The 19,487-nt window shown below is 38.1% G+C and overlaps 1 protein-coding gene across 1 annotated transcript in view; it reads right to left on the reverse strand.

Annotated features, from left to right (window-relative positions):
- Positions 1-11,199, reverse strand: part of IRAG2 (inositol 1,4,5-triphosphate receptor associated 2) — an 84,198-nt gene extending 72,999 nt beyond the window's left edge. Inside the window, exon 1 of the mRNA XM_043968703.1 lies at positions 11,078-11,199. The gene's annotated coding sequence lies outside the window, so the exon portion shown is untranslated. The remainder of the gene's footprint in view (positions 1-11,077) is intronic.
- Between the last annotated feature and the right edge of the window lie 8,288 nt (positions 11,200-19,487).

Here is a 19,487-nt window from a genome sequence, read left to right on the forward strand (position 1 = left end):
TTGGTGGGTAAATGAGTCAGATTCCCCTTTACCTGCTGCTCAGCATTCTCCAGTCGTTGGATAGCTTCTTGGAGCCGCTTCCTAAGTGCGTCTCCCTCATTTACTGCATCTTCTTGTGACCTTTTAATGGCTTCTAACTCTTTCTCTCTGGAAGGGGGTGGGAGGTGGGAAAGTGCAAACCACAAGCTGTCAGTGACATTTCAAATGTCACACACCTGGAGAGTGCTGATAAACTTAAATTCAATGTAGTTCCTCATAAATTAAGGGACAAATTAAAATGACATACACACATGTTGTATTTCAGACAGAAATGGCAGTTTGTGGCAAATTTTATTTATTTTTGCTGCAAACTATCCCTTATACTATAAATTCCTTGAGAATAGGTTCTGTCTTTTGCCATTCTTTGTATCCCTAGTACTTAGCAAAGTGCCTGGTATATAGTAGGTGCTTAATAAAGTGTTTGTTGTCTGAGTAAGGAAGTGGTGCAGGGAAGGGAAAAAGCATTTATTTAGTACCTACTATGCATCAGGTACTGTGCTAAATGTATTACAAATATCATCTCATTTGATTCTTTCCTGAGTGAATTAGGCCAGCTGACTGCAGTATATAATTCTACAGTAAGACTGAGAATATAGCTATGTTTGTTTTTTTTCATGATCTTTTTCAGGAATACAATTCAGTTAGCCATCTTGAAAATGTGAGATTGTTCTTTAGGGTTTATCTGAGATGAATGTGCAAGAGATGTCACTGCTCATTTTAACCATGTTCTCCTCTCTTTAAAGCTTCTATTATGCTAATCTTGGGTTGGGTTCTCTCTCAATCCTCAGTGGAATATATTTACCATCTCCCATTTCCTTTGGGTTCTATTCTTTTCAAGAAAATATAATGATACATCTTGAGGAACTAATGCAGTAATGGGTTGATGTTTTCATAGTGATTGCCTGGGAACAATGTCTGAATTCAAGAGAATTAACAATTTTGGATATATTAGTTACTAATGGCAAACTGGCACAGGAAAATATTTGTAAGATCATGACCTTTTAGCTAGATCATGCTGGGAGATGGCTACCTATTTCACCTGTGAAGGAAGTCAGTCCTGGTTACAAAGAAAACCAGAAAGTTTGGGAAGTTTAGTTCAAAACTATTAGTACTTCTTGAAATTAAATAATCTACTGACACTGGGTCAGTAGCTTCATCTTTGCTTGATGCCATGACAGTTTTATTTTTTCCTGTATATTACCCCAATAATAATATTAGCTTCTTTCAAACCCATAGGCTCTCTAATGGAACTTTAAAAAGCTAGTTGAGCCCTCAGACTGCCCAGTTGTGATGTAAAAGCTAGGGAATCTTTAGTATGTGTGTCAATTGTTATTTGAGTTACATTACATAATGGAAGGAAGGGTAGCTTTGGAATCAGAAAAACCTGAGTTCAAGTCCTATCTCTAATACACACTAGTTATATGAAGATGTTCAACTCAATTTTACCTCTCCGTGTCTCAGGCCACATTTTTTAAGACTAGAATTTACAATGAGTTGTTGACCTGAATTGGTGTGTGTGTGTGTGTGTGTGTGTGTGTGTGTGTGTGTGTGTGTGTGTGCGCGCGCGCGCGCTTGTGCATTGTTTCTAACACCAGTATCATAGGTCTAGACCTCTTCTCCCTTTAAAAAAAGTACTTTTCAATTCTAATAGAGGTTAGTTCAATTAGAAAATTTCAAATTGTAAGGGAAGATTATTGTACTTTCCTACCACAGAATTTTTCATACTTCTATTAATAAGTATATAGCTATTAGTTTCCTTACCAGTTTCTTAGCTTCTGTCTCTCTTCCAATTCATTTGACCCAAGATATATAAATCAATCTTTCTGATAAATAACTCAAATAACGTCACTGTCTTGCTCCAAAATCTCCAAAGGCTCTTCATGGCTTATAGACTTTAGACTTCAACCTGCCATGCCAAGCCTTCCATAATCTTCCCATGACCTTACAGCCTAATTTCATGCTATTCTGCCACTTACCTGATGCTCCAACTCTATGACCTATTCATAACAGCTTCTAGAGCACTTTCTGTATCTCCCTGTGTAACATCACTTACACCATTTCACGTGCCTGGAATCTCCCCATCCTCTGCCTGTTAAAATCTTACTCATCCTTTAAGTTCTAGTTCAAGGGCACTTCCTACCTGAAGCCTTCCAGGATTTCCCTGTCTCAGAGCTCATAGCTTATTTGTTTATATTTCTCTTATGTGCTTATTATATGCTATTTGATATTGTGGTTATTTGCTTATGTACCTTTGTTGCCCTCCTGGATTATAAACTCCTTGGGAGGAGGAATTATATCATTAATCATCTCTCTCTCTCAGAGTTCCCTCCAGGGTTTTTCACTTAGTGGGCACTGCTACCATCTTAGTACAAACCATTATGATTCACTTGAACTTTTGCAATAGCCTCCTAAAATATATTTCTGCCTTTATTTTTCCCCTCTCTAGTTTATCTACCAAACGGTTATAGACATCTTTCTTTTTGATAGATGTAATTATGTTATTACTATGCTCAAAACCCTTTAATGGTGTCTTATTGACTATGTTCTTAGATCCAGAGATATACAATCTGGACAGCTAAAGAGAAAGAACTAGGGCAGAGGTTAAGAGAAGAGCTGAGGAGCAGACCTGGGTCTTCAAGAGAGAAAGGGGAAGGGAAGGAAACAGAACAAGGTCTTTCAACCACCTGGCCCTAAAAGAAAACATGATCTAGACTCCTGTACATGGAGAGGGAATTCCTGGACCCAATTTCTAAATTCACCTACAGAGAGGCAATGGCATAACCTCTCAGACTGAGAGGTGGCAGCTATAGTGAGGAAATGTGACTGAGCAGTACCCAAACCAGCTTTCCAGAGGAGTATCCAGAGTTTCTGGAGGGAGGAACCAGCAGGTGGAAGAGTGGAAGGAGCAGCAAGGGAGCAAAACCAAAACCAAATGTATGTGTATGTGTATGTGTATGTGTGTGTGTACACACACATACACACACACACAAGCAAATAAACAAAACAAGCTTTCCTACTACAGTCATTTGAACAATGCCTTATGACACCATGGCTGGCAGCAACATTCTTCCTGTAGTCCTAAATCTAAGGTTATTCTGACTCATGCTCCAGGTAGAGGACTCAGAACCATGCTCAGAACTGAAAAGAACAGCTGAAACAGACCAAAACCCAAACCCTAGTTCACAGGGCCACAGGACCTTGCTTCTCTAGCAACATCAAGTTTGTTCCCCTTCCAGAGGAGTAAATACAAAGACTTAGGATACAGCTGAAGGCCAGAGGCTTATATATTTCCAACAGGATGAAAGAAGAACTTACTGGAATGCCAAAGGAATAATTATCTAGCAACCCGTAATTTTTTTTGGGTGGGGTTTGCAGGGCAATGGGGGTTAAGTGAATTGTCCAGTGTCACACAGCTAGCAAGTGTCAAGTGTCTGAGTCTAGATTTAAACTCAGGTCCTCCTGAATCTAGGGCTGGTGCTTTATCCACTGTGCCACCTAGCCGCCCCCATAGCAACCCGTAATTTTAAAGCTGGAAGGGATTTTAGTGGCCATTGAGTAGTAGGCACTTAATAAATTCTTGTTGATTTGACTTGACTGATAAGTCAAAAGGAATCCCTAACACAACATACTCATGAGTAGTCATTTAGCCTCTGCTTTAAGACCTCCAAAGACAAACTATCTCCTAAAATAGTGCCTCACACTTAGGAATAGCTCAGATTAAGAGAGTTGTCCCTGACATCTAGTCTAAATTTTTATTTTTTAAACTTCCACCCATTGTTCCTGGTTCTGCCTTCTGGACTCAAATGGAACATGTCTAATCCTATTTTCATACAACAATATTCAAATACTCGAACACAGCTATGATCTTCCTCCCACTCTCTTTTCCCAGGCTAGTTATTCCTGGTTCTTTCAAAAAGGCATAATCTCAAGGCTTTTGAAGCACCGAGGTCAGCACCGAGGATAGAGCACTGGGCCTGGAGTCAGGAAGACCAGAGTTCAAATCCAGCCTCAGACACTTTCTAGATGTATGATCCTGGGCAAGTCTCTTAACCTCCATCTGGCTCAGTTTCTTCAACTTAAAATGGGGATAATAACAGCACCTACCTTGCAAATGAGGTAATGTTTGTAAAACATTTTGCACAGTGCCTGGCACAAAGTAGGCACTTAATAAATGCTTGATTCCATCTTTCATTTCACCATCCTGGCTGCCCTTCTCTGGATGTTCTCTACCTAATCAATTTCCTGTACTTTGTTCCTCAGATGTGAATGTAGTAGAGTAGATGTGGTCTGACCAGGGCAAAGAACAGAGAGACTATCACCTCTTTATTCTCAAAAGTCATGCCTGTGTGTCAACACTGCCACAACAGACTTTTGTCTCAAATTAGCTCACAATTAAAAAAAAACAACACCTAGATCTTTTTTTCAAACTTCTATTAGATCATGCCTCCCTCACCTTATATCTATGACACTGATTTCTTGAACTGTGTCAGACTTTACATTTATCCCTACTGAATATCATCTTATTGAATCAGCCCCCAATGTTCCAGCCTCTCATTATTTATTTAGCTCCTGCCTCTGTCAGCCACTGTCTTAACTCTCCTTCCCAAACTTATGTCACTGATAAAACTGTTAAATCATCCAGGTCCAAGCAGGGATCCCTGGAGTTATTCCATGGATACCTTTCACTTTGAGAATAAACCATCATTGACTCTTGTGAGTGAGCCAACCAGTTACAAATCCATGGGATCATACTATCATCTAACCCACATCTCTCCATGTTTGCCCAAAAGAATAAATAGTATCAGATTCATTATTAAATTCTTTTTTTGTTTGTTTTTTTTTTGCGGGGCAATGGGGGTTAAGTGACTTGTCCAGGGTCACACTGCTAGTAAATGTGAAGTGTCTGAGGCCAGAACTCAGGTACTCCTGAATCCAGGGCTGGTGCTTTATCCACTGCACCACCTAGCTGCCCCCCCATTATTAAATTCTTTGCTAGAATTTAAGCAAACTGGATCTGTGAAATTTCATGATAGACTATTACTGTGCTATGAGAAACAATAAGCAGCAGGTTTATATTAGAAAAACATGGAAAGACAAATGAAATAATGAAGAGTGAAATTAGCAGAACCAAGAGAACTTTGTAAACAATAACAGCAATATAGTTCCATGAATAACTGAGAATGATTAAGTTATTCTGAGAATTCTAAATATTCAAATCAACTGCAAAGGACCTATGAAGATGTTATCTACCTTCAAAGAAAGAACGGATAAATAGAAGTATGCATAGTTTTATATATTTGTATATGTAAACGTGTATGCACACACATACACATAGATGTGTGTGTGTATATATAAATATACATACACACATCTATGTATTTACTATGCATACTTCTATACACATATCTATGTGAAAGGAAGGTGACAATTAGGAACTTAAAATGCAACAAACAAAAATAAAATGAAATTTTTAAAATGTAGGTTGGACAGGTAGTCAGCAAGTCCTTGAATTTCTTAGGGTCACTGTTTTCTCATCTGTGAGGTAGGGATTATAATCATTGCAATACTTCTCTTACCAGGCCATCATGAATAAAGTGCTTTACCAACCTAAAAAGGATATAAGTGAAAAAAAATTCTTATCAGTGGATTAATCTTGCAGATAAAGAAAATATAGCTAATCTGTTATGACTTTTTTTGATAAACCTATGTTGCTCTTTATAATCACCACCTATTAACATTTTATTGTTATGAATGTAATAATAATCATCTTGGTAACAGTGAGTTCATAACTAATTAAGGAAAGGTATAATAAGAGAGCATCTAACTGCTCTGTGTGTATTCAAATCAGCTGGATCAGATGAATTGCATCCTTGGGGACCGGCAGAAATATTAGATGTGATTGTTGAGCCACTTTCATTAATATGAGAAAGATCAAGCAGAATAGGATTGAACTGAACATTGTGGGTCTGGTGAAGGGTAAATATTCCCTTTTTGTTTTTAAAGAGAAACAATCTTTTTCTAGCTGTTAACAAACTTTCTTTAATGACCCGTTCTGGAGTTTTCCCAGGAATCAAAATTAAGCTCACTGGCTTATAGGCTGCCAACTGTATTGTTTCCCCTGTAAGGAGCAGTTAGGTGGTATAGTGGATAGAGCACTGGCCCTGAAGTTGGGAGGACCTGAGTTCAAATCTCACCTCAGACACTTACTAGCTGTGTGACTCTGGGCAGGTCACTTAAGCCCAATTGCCTTAAAAACATCCAGGGCCATCTCCAGTCATCCTGATATATATTTTCTCATTGGACCCAGATGGTTTTGGAGGAGAGAGTGAGGCTGGTGACTTTGCACAGTCCTTCTTCACTTAAATCCAATTCACTGCAAATCATAACATTACCCCAATGCCATGGCCCTCTTCAAGAATGGAGGACAGGGGTAGCTAGGTGGCGCAGTAGATAGAGCACCGGCCCTGGATTCAGGAGCACCTGAGTTAAAATCTGGCCTCAGACACTTAATACTTAGTAGCTGTGTGACCCTCGGCAAGTCACTTAATCCCAATTGCCTCACCAAAAAAAAAAGAAAGAAAGAAAGAAAGAAAGAAAGAAAGAAAGAAAGAAAGAAAGAAAGAAAGAAAAGAATGGAGGACAAATGGGGTCAGCTAGGTGGCACAGTGGATAAAGCACTGGCCTTAGATTCAGGAAGACCTGAGTTCAAATACAGCCTCAGACACTTGACACTTACTAGCTGTGTGACCCTGGGCAAGTCACTTAGCGCTCATTGCCCTACAAAAATTAAAAAAAAAGAACGAAGAACAAACAAAAATATCTCTCCTTTAAAAAAAAAAAAGGTCAGTTGCCATTTACTGGTCCTCTAGCATCTCTCTTGTTCTCCATGATTTTCATTTATTTTTTTATTTTTTGGTAGGCAATTGGGGTTAAGTGACTTGCCCAAGGTCACACAGCTAGTGTCAAGTGTCTGAGGCCGGATTTGAACTCAGGTCCTCCTGACTCCAGGGCTGGTGCTCTATCCACTGCGCCACCTAGCTGCCCCTCTCCATGATTTTCAAATGGTGATAATTGGCAATATAGATCTACCAATTTCATTACCTGATATAGGTCATTTGGGCCAGGTGACCTGAACTAGGGCAAATAGTTTCTTTTAATATATCTTTCCTTATATTGGGTATCAACTCCCTGTTAACCAATTGTGTTCAGTCCTTTACTGGCCAAGGAATGCACTACCTGGCAGAGCAAACAGAAGCAAAATAATAATGGAATAACCCTGCCTCCCTTCTATTATCAATTACCGTAGCTTCATCCCCAAAGCAGTCCTATGCCTTCTTTGATCTTCTTTCCTCTCCAGTTAGCTAGAAAACCAAAACCCTTTTTGTTATCCTTTGCTTTCCTCATCTCTCTCAGCTCATTCTGAGCATGAGCATTCCTCATCCTGTTCTTACAGTGCTATGCCACACATTTATATTCATCATTTGTTAACTATTCCTCTTCTCCTCTTCTATAAATTTCTTTTTAAGACCCCATTTGGTTTATGAGTTCCCAGTTCATCCACATTACTATCTCTAAACAGCTTTCATTTTTCATCCTCTTTGAAAATGTTTCCCTTGTGTTTTCTGAATTTCATCACTGGGCATCTGTTATCCCTCTTCTTCTGACTTCCCACATAGAATTTAAGTGCAGGACATTATATATATCTCCTTCCATGGGAGACTGTGAATTCCATAAATCTAGGGTTCAGGGCAGAATTTGCCCCCCATTCTTCTCCTCTGTTATACTCTACAGGAGCAAGTTTCCCTTCCGGATGGAGTCTAAACCTTTAGGATAGTGTACTGTAAAGCCTTGAGGTCTTTCCTGTTTTTGTGAAAGGGCACTCTCTAGAAGGGGAGCAAGAACTCTACCTCCCGTAGTGAGCTACCATCAGTCCTTTATAGTTTTTTGTTTGTTTTTGTTTGTTTGTTTGTTTGTTTTTAGTGAGGCAATTGGGATTAAATGACTTGCCCAGGGTCACACAGCTAGTACGTGTTAAGTGTCTGAGGCTGGATTTGAACTCAGGTATTCCTGACTCCAGGGCGGGTGTTCTATCCACTGCGCCACCTAGCCACTCCTTGTTTGTTTTTGACTTGGTATTTTTTTTTTGTTTGTTTTGGTTTTTGGTGGGGGTGAAATAAAGACTGCCATAGATAACATGTGATTACATGGAAACTAGAATTTTTTTCTCACATCTGTTTGGGACCTGGAAATGAACTATATTTAAAAATATAGTTTCCATTTTCTCTTGGTAAATCTTTTAATAAAAGAAGGAAGGAAGGAGAGAAGGAAAAAAGGAAAGCAATAAATATTTATTAAGCATTTGTTATATGCTAGGGTTTGTGCTAAACACTTTACAAATATTATGTCATTTGAGTCTCACAACTACCCTGGAAAGTAGGCACTATTATTATCCCAATTTTACAGTTGAGGAAAACGAGGTTAAGTGACTTGCCTAGGGTGATAGTTAGTAAGTGTCTAAAACTATATTTCAACTTAAGTCTTCCTGACTCCAGGCCCAGACCTTGGTCCATTGAGTTACCTGGCTACTTGTAAGGGAAGGGATAATAACTATTTAACACAAGGTCACACTCAAGAAGGGCATTAAATCAATATATTTCATGATATAACTTTTACAAATAGGCTCTAATGAGTTAATGAACATTAAAATGGACGGATATGATGTCAGATAATACCCCTAATGTATTTATTTTGGTTTGTCAAGAGCTTTTCTCATAATTCTCTACTGTAGGGAAACTCAAGTATTAATACCCCATTTTAAATGTGAAAGTGAATCTCAGTGTTTTACAGACTTGCTCAGGAACATAGATTTGGTCAGCAGCAGAAATGGGATTTAAACTCAGGTTTCTTCAAATTTTTCCATTATACCACACCTTCTCAGAGCAAATGTAATAGAAGATCTGTATACTTAGGCTGATTTCTAATTGGCACTGTCTTGCCTGTGTTTCTTTCTTAACTGCTCTTTGTTACTTGAAAGGGAAATAATGATAACCCTAACAGAGGGGGATGGTATTTCTCTAAGGAAGTCGCATACCCACACCACCCACTAGTATGAGGAAGTCCAAACTCCTTACTCTTTAAGGAAAATAGAAAAATCATGCCTTACATGCTCTTTCTGGTGTTCTCAGTCCCTTATCAATAAGGAGAAAAGTAATTCTTTCTTGAGTTATCTCCTTCAAACATGGAACTCTGTCTATGTTCCTGGCTGCTTCATATAATTTTGAGCTCTACGTACAATTAAGTTCAGAGGAACCAGTTTTTTGCCTTTAGATTAACATATAAATTCATGTTGGTTTTTAAAGTCCTTTATGATCTGGCCCCAAGGTAAGTGAGGTCCAGAAGACCTGAGTCTAAATTCCATCTCCGTTCACTGTTTTGAACTTAGACGTCTTTTGATTTCTCTGGGCCTTTTCTAAAAGGAGGCAGTTATACAAGATGACTGACTTCTAGTGTCTCTTAGAGCTGGAAATAAATGAGTTCTATGATTCCACCCTTCTAGTCTTATTTCACAGATTTACATTTGAGTGAAAGGGGACTACCTGCTATTCCTTGAACTCAATACTCCACCTTGTACTTCCATGACTTTGCACAAGTGATCCTGGCACATATTCTTCTTTCTTATGTCTACCTTTCAGAATCCTTCACTTCATTCAGGTCTGGAAGACTTCCCTGATCCTCCTAGTGGTAAATGCTATCTCTTTCTCCTAAAATTATTTACTTATTTGTGTATATGTTGTGTCCCCCAATAGAATATTAGTGCCTTAAGTGCATGAACTATATTTTATTTTGTCTTTGTATTCTCAGCTTCTTAAATGTTTATCATATAGTGGGTGCTCAGTGGATGTTTGCTATATTGTTCAATAGAATATACACATAATAATATACACATGGCCTACCATAGTTGGAAGAAATTAGATTCTAATCCTCTTTTAACCTTTGTTCTTTTACTGATAAAGAAACTAAGTCCTGGGTGTGGTAGGGGCAACATCTATTAGAGTCCTGGCTACAGGGGCTGGGCTATTTCCTTAAAAGACAGAGAAGATATTCCTAAGACTTGTTGGTCCAGAGGATGGGGTTTTGAGCTTTTATATAGCTTCCCAGTCACCTAAGGCATAAAAATCCTAAATCCAGTAGGGTGTCCTACTTCTCAGAAGCTATGTTTGCAATGAAGCCATGCTACTATAGGGAGAGAAAGGGCTTTCTACTCCAGCAGTTTCTTTAATCCAGTCTACAGGAAGTCTTACATTATAAAGATAAACTTTCTTTCTAGTCCTTTAACCCATTACTCCCCTCCATCCATTCTACTTCCAGCCATTCCGGCTTACTTGCTGTTCCTCACACACATTTCCAATCCCTGCACCTTTGCATTGGATGTCCTCCATGATTAAAATGCTCTCTCTCCTTATTTCTGACCCTTGCAATCCCTGGCTTCCTTTAATATGTATTCCAAATATCACATCCTGCAAGAAACCTTTCCCAGTCTCTCAAACTGCTAGTGCTTTCCCTTTCTTATTCTACCTTCCATCTCTTCTTTATCTTTTATGTACCAATTTATGTGGATGTCGTTTCCCCTATTATAATGTAATTTCTTTGAGGGTTTGTTTGAACTTCAGTTTTTAAAAAAATCTGTAATATAAGAATGTTAGACTAGATGACCTCCTGTGTTATTTCTAGATTCAATCTATGGATCTTTGATCTTATTCCTTTTAACTCTAACAATTTCATTCTATGATTCTAAAATTCTTGTTGTGGAGGAATGACTTTATAATCTGTAGATTTAGACATTTATTGCTCACATATTTGAACTTGTAAGTTAATTATATAACACAAGATGTCACATCCGGCAAATAAAAGATTTTATGAGAACAAGTCACATTTTCACAACCTAAACAAAGAAAAATAAAAGCCATATCACAGACTTACAAATTAATTATACCTATGTAACACAGATTGCTTTAAAAAAATAATGAATTAACATTACCTGAAATGTAATTCTTTCTTGACACGGTGATATTCGTGCTTGAATCTCTTCAGATTCCCTAACACTTTAATGAACTCTTTATCAAGAGATTCTTTGTAGTTTTCCAAGAGGCTCAGTTTTAGAATGCAGAGATTTAGCTTTGTTTCTAGGTCATGTTTGAGATCCTACAAGGAAAGTTACAAAACAAAATTCTGCGTCACACATTGATGAAAATGAATAAATCTCATAGCCAGCATACAATGTTCTTGGCTTTGCTATGGTGGCACGCACTATCTCAAGATGCCTCAGTGACATTATTTAAGCCCATAGTCAATTTTTGATCACTAAGTGGTTGATTAATAATGATCTAAATTCAACAACATTTGTGAGCACTAAAAAGAAAGAAGCAAAACAGTTCCTATGCTCAAGTATCTTACATTATATCAAAGGAGATAAAATGTTCTCTCTCTCTCAATAAATATTATCTCATTTCATCCTCACAACAACTCTGGGAGATAGATACATGCTATTATCATCATCTACCTTTTATGGATAAAGAAGCCATGGTTAAAAAAAGGTTACATGACTTACCCAGAGTCACACAGTTTAAAAGGGTCTGAAGCTTTATTCAAGCTCATGTCTTCTTCCTTTCAAATCTAACATTCTATCCACTGTACCACCTAGCTCCTTTGTATGAAAACAATCTCAAAATACCATATGAGCAAATAAATGAAGATGGTGCAGAAATATGTTATTTGTGGAGCATCAAATTGATCTAGTCTTTCTGGAAAAATATATTGGAATTATGTGGGAAAAAGTGCTCCTCTTCTCAATAAATTAAAACATTTACTCAGAGGAACAAACACAAACCCCCTTCAAACCTTTCTAGCCTTATTAGATATTACTCTATTTTGTATTATCCATGGTCCAGTTAAAATGGCAATCTTGCTGTTACTTACAATACTTCATCTACCATCTTGGGGCCTTTGTAATGGTGGTCCCCCATGCCTAGAACACATTACCACCTCATCTACACTTAGAATTCCTAGTATCCGACAAGACTCTGTTCAAGTGCATTCTACATAAACCCTTTTCTGATCCACTTCCCTCTCCAAAAGTTCTGGTGCCCTTTCTCCCACAAATCACCTTGTGAACATTTTATCTCCTTTGATATAATGTAAACTCCTTGAGCACAGGAACTGTTTTGCTTCTTTCTTTGTATCTCCAGCATTAGTGCTGAAGATCACACAGCTCTAAATGTTGGAGAAGGATATCAAAGCCCAGGCCTTCTGCCTTCAGGAATGATTCTTTTTCCACTGTCCCACAGAATTTTAGTAGGTCACAATAAAAATTGCAGATTGAATTGGCCATGTGTTAATTTTTTATACTATTGTCTCTTTTACAAAAATATTTTATTCTTTTTCTTTTCTAAAAAAATGTGTGAACATAACAGAAAACTATTATGCTATATGATAAAAGGAACAATTTCAGAGAAACCTGAGAAGATCTGTATGAACTGACATAGAGTACAGTATGCAGAACTAGATTAATTTATAAGACAACAACATTGTAAAGATAACTTTGGAAGGCTTAAGAATATTTATTAACATAACGATCAGCCATAATTCCAGAGGAAAGAAACAAGCATTTATTAAGTGCTTACTATATGTGAGGCACAGTGCTAAGCACTTTACAGATTTTTCATCTTATCCATACAATAATCTGGCAAGGTAGGTGCCATTATTATGCCCATTGTATACTTGAGGAAACTGAAGAAAATAGAGTCTCTGTGATTTGCTCAGGGTCACACAGTTAGCAAGCATCTGATTCTAGAGTTGAATTTAGGTATTCCCAGAAACCATGTCCAGTACTCTATCCACTGTGCCACCTAGGTGTCTTTGAGGATCAGAGATGAGGCATACTACCCATACCCTTAAAGAAAAGTGATAGACTTCAGGTAAAGAAAGACATATATTTTGTTTGACATGGCTAATGGTGGAATTTGTTATATTTGACTATGTGTATTTGTTAGAATTTTTTTTCTGGTGGGGGGAGGTAGGGTAGGAGGTGACAAAATAAATTTCTAATGGAAATAAAGACCTTCATAATTAAAAATGTTTATAGAAGAACTGAGAAATATGTTCTCAGCTGGGATGGTATAGGGGGCAAAATGTCAGGCAGAGGGATTAGGTCCCCACCTTCTAGGTAATCTGCCTTCTCAGAAATAGAACTGAAGATTTATAAAATAGATCCAACTAAAGGTAGAAGCAGAAGACCCAGATCAAACATGGTAATTAAGAATTGTTACATCAAAGTAATTTAGAAAGAAAAATAAACATCTGAAAGAGCCATAAAATACAAAACACAGGATACTTACTGTAAGCCTGTCCTCCCATCTTTCCTTCACATTTATTTCTGGGTCAGTTACCCACTGAAGAGAAGCGGCAATAAGCATTTCAACTTCAGAGACTTCTTCATGCTGTAAGAGATTTCCAAACCTCCAACTAGTAATTAAGGTGAAATACACATGCTGTTTTGTAGCAAGAAGTAATTTAGGACAAAATCCGGAGGGTATATTAGGTGCTTCTGATGATGCTACTTAAACCACTCAGTCAGACGCCAAAGAGAACCTTTTTGCACTTGGTGAGTCTCACCCATTTAAAAGTTTGTTTCCCTTAATAATGTACAAGTCAAACTAGGACCACCTTCAGGGAGAAAAAAAGGTCACTCCCTTGCCATATAAAATAGGGGCAAAATGTTTTCCTTTGAGAGGAGATCCCTTTAAAACATTAAGTTACAACATCAAGGGTTTCAGTTGAAAAATAAACATGGAGGAAAGAGGTGATAGCCAGTAGTTACCAGAGAATTCTCCAGATACAATCTGTCCGAGTAGAAGAATGTCCTGTTAATGAAAGGTGGAATTTGAAGTTGACTAATTCAGATTTAAAAGACTCACTTCAGGAGAAAATTGTCTTTTTCATATTAGAGTTTTGTTCTGATCAAGAACATGGGCTCTTACCTTTTTAATTCTTTTGGTCAAGACCTGTGATTTCATTGGTGGATTTGCTTAGTAAGCAAATTCCCTCCATCAATGCAGATTGGCAATTTGTAGTCTTCTGGAGTTTTCTGGGCATCAAAATATAAGTGGCTTACCCAGGTTCACATGATGAATATATATCTGAGGTGGAACTTAAACAATGGTCTTTCTAATTTTAAGGCCCACTATTTATCTCCTATACCACACTGATTTTTGGTCTCAACAAATAAAATTAAAGGTGAAGAGGATTTGGGGGGGTGATTTTTTTTTTAGTCAAAGTTAAATCTATCCTTTACACAATACCAGTTTTTGGAGGGTAGCTGTAAATTCTGTTCTCATTGGCTCAGGTTCTTTCAGCAGCACCATCCTTTCTTTGTCCATCATGTCATCCAGAGACGTTGAATTTATTGAAGTGTATGGCCATTCTGATTCACTGGCCTGAAATGAAGGCCCATCCCAACCCCCCACAAAATGTCATTCTCTTAAAGGCCACTTGCTACTTTTGTTTTAATAGCAGCATTTTCATAAGTCAGTGTAGTTTGAATCATGAAATAGCCCCAACTAATAATCCTACTAAAGCTATTTAAACTGCAGCTATTACAACCTGAGTCAAGTGTTTATTCTATCTTCTTAACAGAAGTCACCCCGTAAGTTAGCAAGTGAGCGGGCACCTAAACCTGACAGTGTCCTCTTGGTTCCCCTCCCAGCTGAGAGAAACCTACTTCATTTTGTCCAGTCTGCATGTATATGCTCTAGTAATCTTCCCCAAGTCACTAGTGTTATGTTTCTTGTTACCCTTCTCAAGAGCTGGTACTGGCTTTTATTATCAAATATATACAATAAGTATCCATCTGTATCTCCCTCTTTATTAGCTGGTTCCCCTTTATCACCACCTACACAACCCCCTTAGTACTTTCCATGTTGACTCATCTGATCTAGTCAAGCCAATCTCTTTATTATTCCCTGTGCTACTTTTTCCAAGCATACATTTCACTGCTCATCTTCCCTCTCCTGGCTGCACCATCTCCACAGGATTTTCTCTACCATGCCACAGAAATTTCTTTACCCTAGAAGCTCAGTCCACACCTGGAATATTTCTCGTATCAGAAATACTCTTCTACCCCTGTGACCTCTTTCTCTGATTGGTTCCTCCAAAACCAGACATTTTCGGGAAGAGGCTCATGCCAACTACATTTTCATTCCCCTCCAGGATACACCTCTAACTCAGCCCCACAGGACTTTCCCTACCATGCTGCTGTGCTAGGTACCTTCACCCTCTCCACCTACCCTTTATGGCTCCTGTTGTATAATCTTAGACTGTAAGCTCCTTTAGGACAATGACTAGCTTTCTGCTTGTATTTGTATTCCCAGTGCTAAGTGCAATGCCAAGAGTATGGTAAGTGTTTGCTAAATACTTATTGATTTGACTAAACAATGATTTTTTTTCAAGCTGGAATACCCTTTCCTTCTTCCTACTCTCTTTTCAATTGTTTTTTTAGGTCAAAATTTATCTCCTGTTACGAGGTTTTCTAACTTCATTTATGTCTTTTCAACATGTGGAATCATAAAGACATAGTTTCAGAGCTGCCAGGGACCACAGAAACCATTTTGTCCTACTCTCTCATTTTATATATATAAAAAAACCACCGAGGTGCAGAAAAGTTAAGTGATTAACAGTTAGACAAAAATTAAGTATAGAATTGGAATTTGATCCCAACTCCTAGGATTCCAAATCTAGTGCCCTTTTAATTGTACCAAGCTGCTTCAATGCGTGCAGATGTCTTACACCTTCATGTTGTTTTGTAACCATTTCATACTTATTCTACTCAACTAGACTATAACATACTGTCAGCTAGGCAATACAACTGAAACAGCATTGGGTCTGAAGTCAGGAATATTTGAGTTCAAATTTGACCTCTGACACAAGCTGGATTTAAAGTTGAAGGACCTGGGTTCGAGTCCTAACTCTGTCACTTACTATCTGTGTCCTTGTGAAAGTCACTTAACCTCTTGGGGTGTCAGTTACCTCATGACTAAAGGAGAGAGTTAGACAAACTGTGTGTGTGTGTGTGTGTGTGTGTGTATTTGCATGCATGCATGCGCGCGCGTGCGAGAAAGAGAGAGAGAGAGAGAGAGAGAGAGAGAGAGAGATATCCAAGAATAAAATGGACTATGTTGAAAGAGAATAGATTTCCCCCTCACTTCAAGTCAAGGCAGGATGATCACTTTTTGGGTTTATTTTTTTCTTGCTCAGGCATGGGTGGCACCAGGTGGTCTGTGGATCCCTACCAGCTCTAGATGTATCATCCTATCACCCACTTCAACCTAGAAATTCTGTGACATTGTGATACCCTTCACTGCAGGATGGTGTGCTTGTTGATCAGACAGTCTTTCCAGATGAAGGGCAGGGAGGAAAATGCACTGATTCAAGACAGAGCATTATCCTTCAAAATCTTATACATGGGTAGGTCTAAAATCCTATGTCTCTATTTTCCATTTTTAAATTAGAGGGGAACAAACAAAAATTTGTAGGACCATGGTATGTTTATCTATCTATCTATCTATCTATCTATCTATCTATCTATCTATCTATCTATCTATCTATCTATCTATCTGTCTGTCTGTCTGTCTGTCTGTCTGTCTGTCTGTCTGTCTGTCTGTCTGTCTCTATCTCTATCTATCTATCGCAGGGCAATGAGGGTTAAGTGACTTGCCCAGGGTCACACAGCTAGTGTCAAGTGTCTGAGACTGGATTTGAACTCAGGTCCTTCTGAATCCTCCCTCTTCAAGTTGTCCCAGAACATTACAGGGCAGCATCCTGTCATAACGTATGATCGCTAGAATTTATGATGTGCTTCAAGATGCTGCAAAGTTCTTTACACATGTTATCTGGTTTGATCCCCAGAACAACCTTATTATGCAGGTGTTATTATTGATCCCACTTTACAGATGAGAAAACTGAGACTGAGGTTAAATGATTTGCCTGGTCACACAGCTAGTAGGTGTTTGAGGTAGGATTTGAATTGATTCCAAGTCCAGCACTCTATCTACTACACCATCTTTCCTTTGGAAAGCCCTTTAAAGACAGTGAAAAGAAACTATGTACCAAGTAAAGCATTTCTTAATATAACAAGTAAATACTTCTATAAAATCTTTACCTAAGGTCTAAGCATAAAATTTATCTGCAATTGGAAGAATAACCATTAACCTACATTGCCATTTTTATTTACCAAATAAGCATTATTGACCACTTCTTAAAAAGTACAGGGTTCTGTGTTCAGTAAACTAGACATTTAACAGTGAGTTCCCACACAGGTATGGCCAGTTTTGAAAAGTTTTAACTCAGAAGTGCATACCTCTGTAGGCTGAGCACGTAGAAGTTCATAGTACAATGATTTCTCGCCTTCAGGAATGCCCCTGTAAAGTTGCCCATTGACATATAAGTTGAATCCATTTCTTAAAATCAACCCCTGCTCCCAAACCCCCAAAACAGATAGACTGACTGCTTTGGGACTTTCCTGATGTTCTTTTCCAGGTCAAAAGAATGAGGCTGCAGTATACTTACAACAGAAGCTTCTGTTTTGATTGCTGCAACTCATGTGCCAGCTGATTTTTCTCCCCTCGTAAATTCTAGAATTACAGGAATAATAAATATGAGTTGAGTTACTTTGTCAGCAGTTACTAAAAACACATTTAAGCTTTTCAGTGATAAAACAACTGGGCTACCTCTATGGTTGTGTGGTATTCCACAAGGATTGATTTAAGGTCTTCTATGTGTAAATCTTTCTGTAAGGTTGAATAGAGAGTTAATAGCAAAAGGTCTAATAGACTAACACATCAACCTTCATTAGCAATTAAGTCCTACAGTACTAGGTGAACTGATTCTGCCTTCTCACTCTGAGACTCACTGCCAGGTTTATGGCTTAACAACTAAACAAGATAGTTACTGACTATGAACCAAACGAGTTTAGAAGTTTCCTATTTGAATTCTAGAGATGCTTCAGACACAGATTAAGGTAATCTAGAAGAGGGAGCATGATATAGTGGTTAGAAGGCAGGCTTCAGAGTCAAAAAGACCTGGATTCAAGTCCTGTCTCTGATACATAATGGGTGTGACCTTGGGCAAGTCACTTAATCTCTTAATGCCTCCAGGAAATTCCCTAGGATTTTTGCTGAGCAACTGCTATTTACATTGATGAAGGTAATTTCATCACTGGGAATTCTATCACAGGCTGAGTAAAAAAAAAGAAAAAAAGATGGCATCAGTAAGACATCCTTTTCTCTCTAGCCATATTGTTCTCTGACTGTCTAATGACACGGACATTTTAAAAAATAAAAGTGAAAATAGTTCTGTTGCAAGAGACATTTGCACAAGTTCAGGTCCCAAACTATAGCTATTGTAACTGAATTCAAGATGAAACCATTATATATGCACCCAAGAAATGATTTATTATGCACCTAACACTAGCAATATCAATTCACACCTCCTATAAAATCATGCTATTCACACTGGTAAATTGAGTCTTATAATCAGAGACACAGAAATAATCACTAGTATCTTAATGCCATAGAGCAGAGATTGAAGGTGAAGATGGTGATTATGTTTTGATCCTCCTCCAGTGACAAGAGTCCCAAAGGCCTACTGGTCAGTACTCTGTTCAGTATGCTAGCCAAAGTCCTTCAGGAAGTGACCTTTAAACTTCTTTTCTCTCAAGGAAGGGCAAGAAAGAATGTCAAATGTTGCCTCCTTCCCAATGACTTTTCTTCTATCAGTCAGTCAACAAGCATTTATTAAGTGTTTTTTATGTTCCAGCCACTGTGCTAAGTGGTGGGGATACAAGAAAATAGTCCTTTCCCACAAGGAGTTGCCATTAATCAGAGTTCATTATTCAGAAGGCCCTTTGCTTTGGTTGTGCTCTACCCGTTGATTCTCAGATTACCTTAAGTCATTTCTCACTAGAATCTTTTCTAGGAAGTAGTCAAAGATCACCAAAACTGAGGTAAGTTAAAATGCCAAGCAGAGTCAGGTTCATCCAATGGTTTTACAGATAGAGTACAGGACTTAGGAGTTTGGAAGACATGACTTGAAATATTGTCTCAGATAGTTACCAAATGTATGATCCTGGGCATTTACTGTCCTTTACTTGTCTTGTCTATAAAATGAAGGGAGTGGATTTGATGACTCTAAGGTCCCTTCCTACTCAATCTATGATCCTATGAACCAACTGTGTATACCATTCGATGGTGAAGACTTACATTTTCTCCCTTCAGTATTGCAATAGGAGATATTTATGTTCTTATAAGGGGAGAAAAGGTACTCCAGCTTTTCCAAATATAGAGATATATTTAAATTCATTCCAGGAGAAGAAGTGAGGGAATTTTTTCATAAGCACT

The sequence above is a fragment of the Dromiciops gliroides genome, chromosome 5, assembly GCF_019393635.1.
Source record: "Dromiciops gliroides isolate mDroGli1 chromosome 5, mDroGli1.pri, whole genome shotgun sequence".
Taxonomy (NCBI): Eukaryota; Metazoa; Chordata; class Mammalia; order Microbiotheria; family Microbiotheriidae; genus Dromiciops; species Dromiciops gliroides.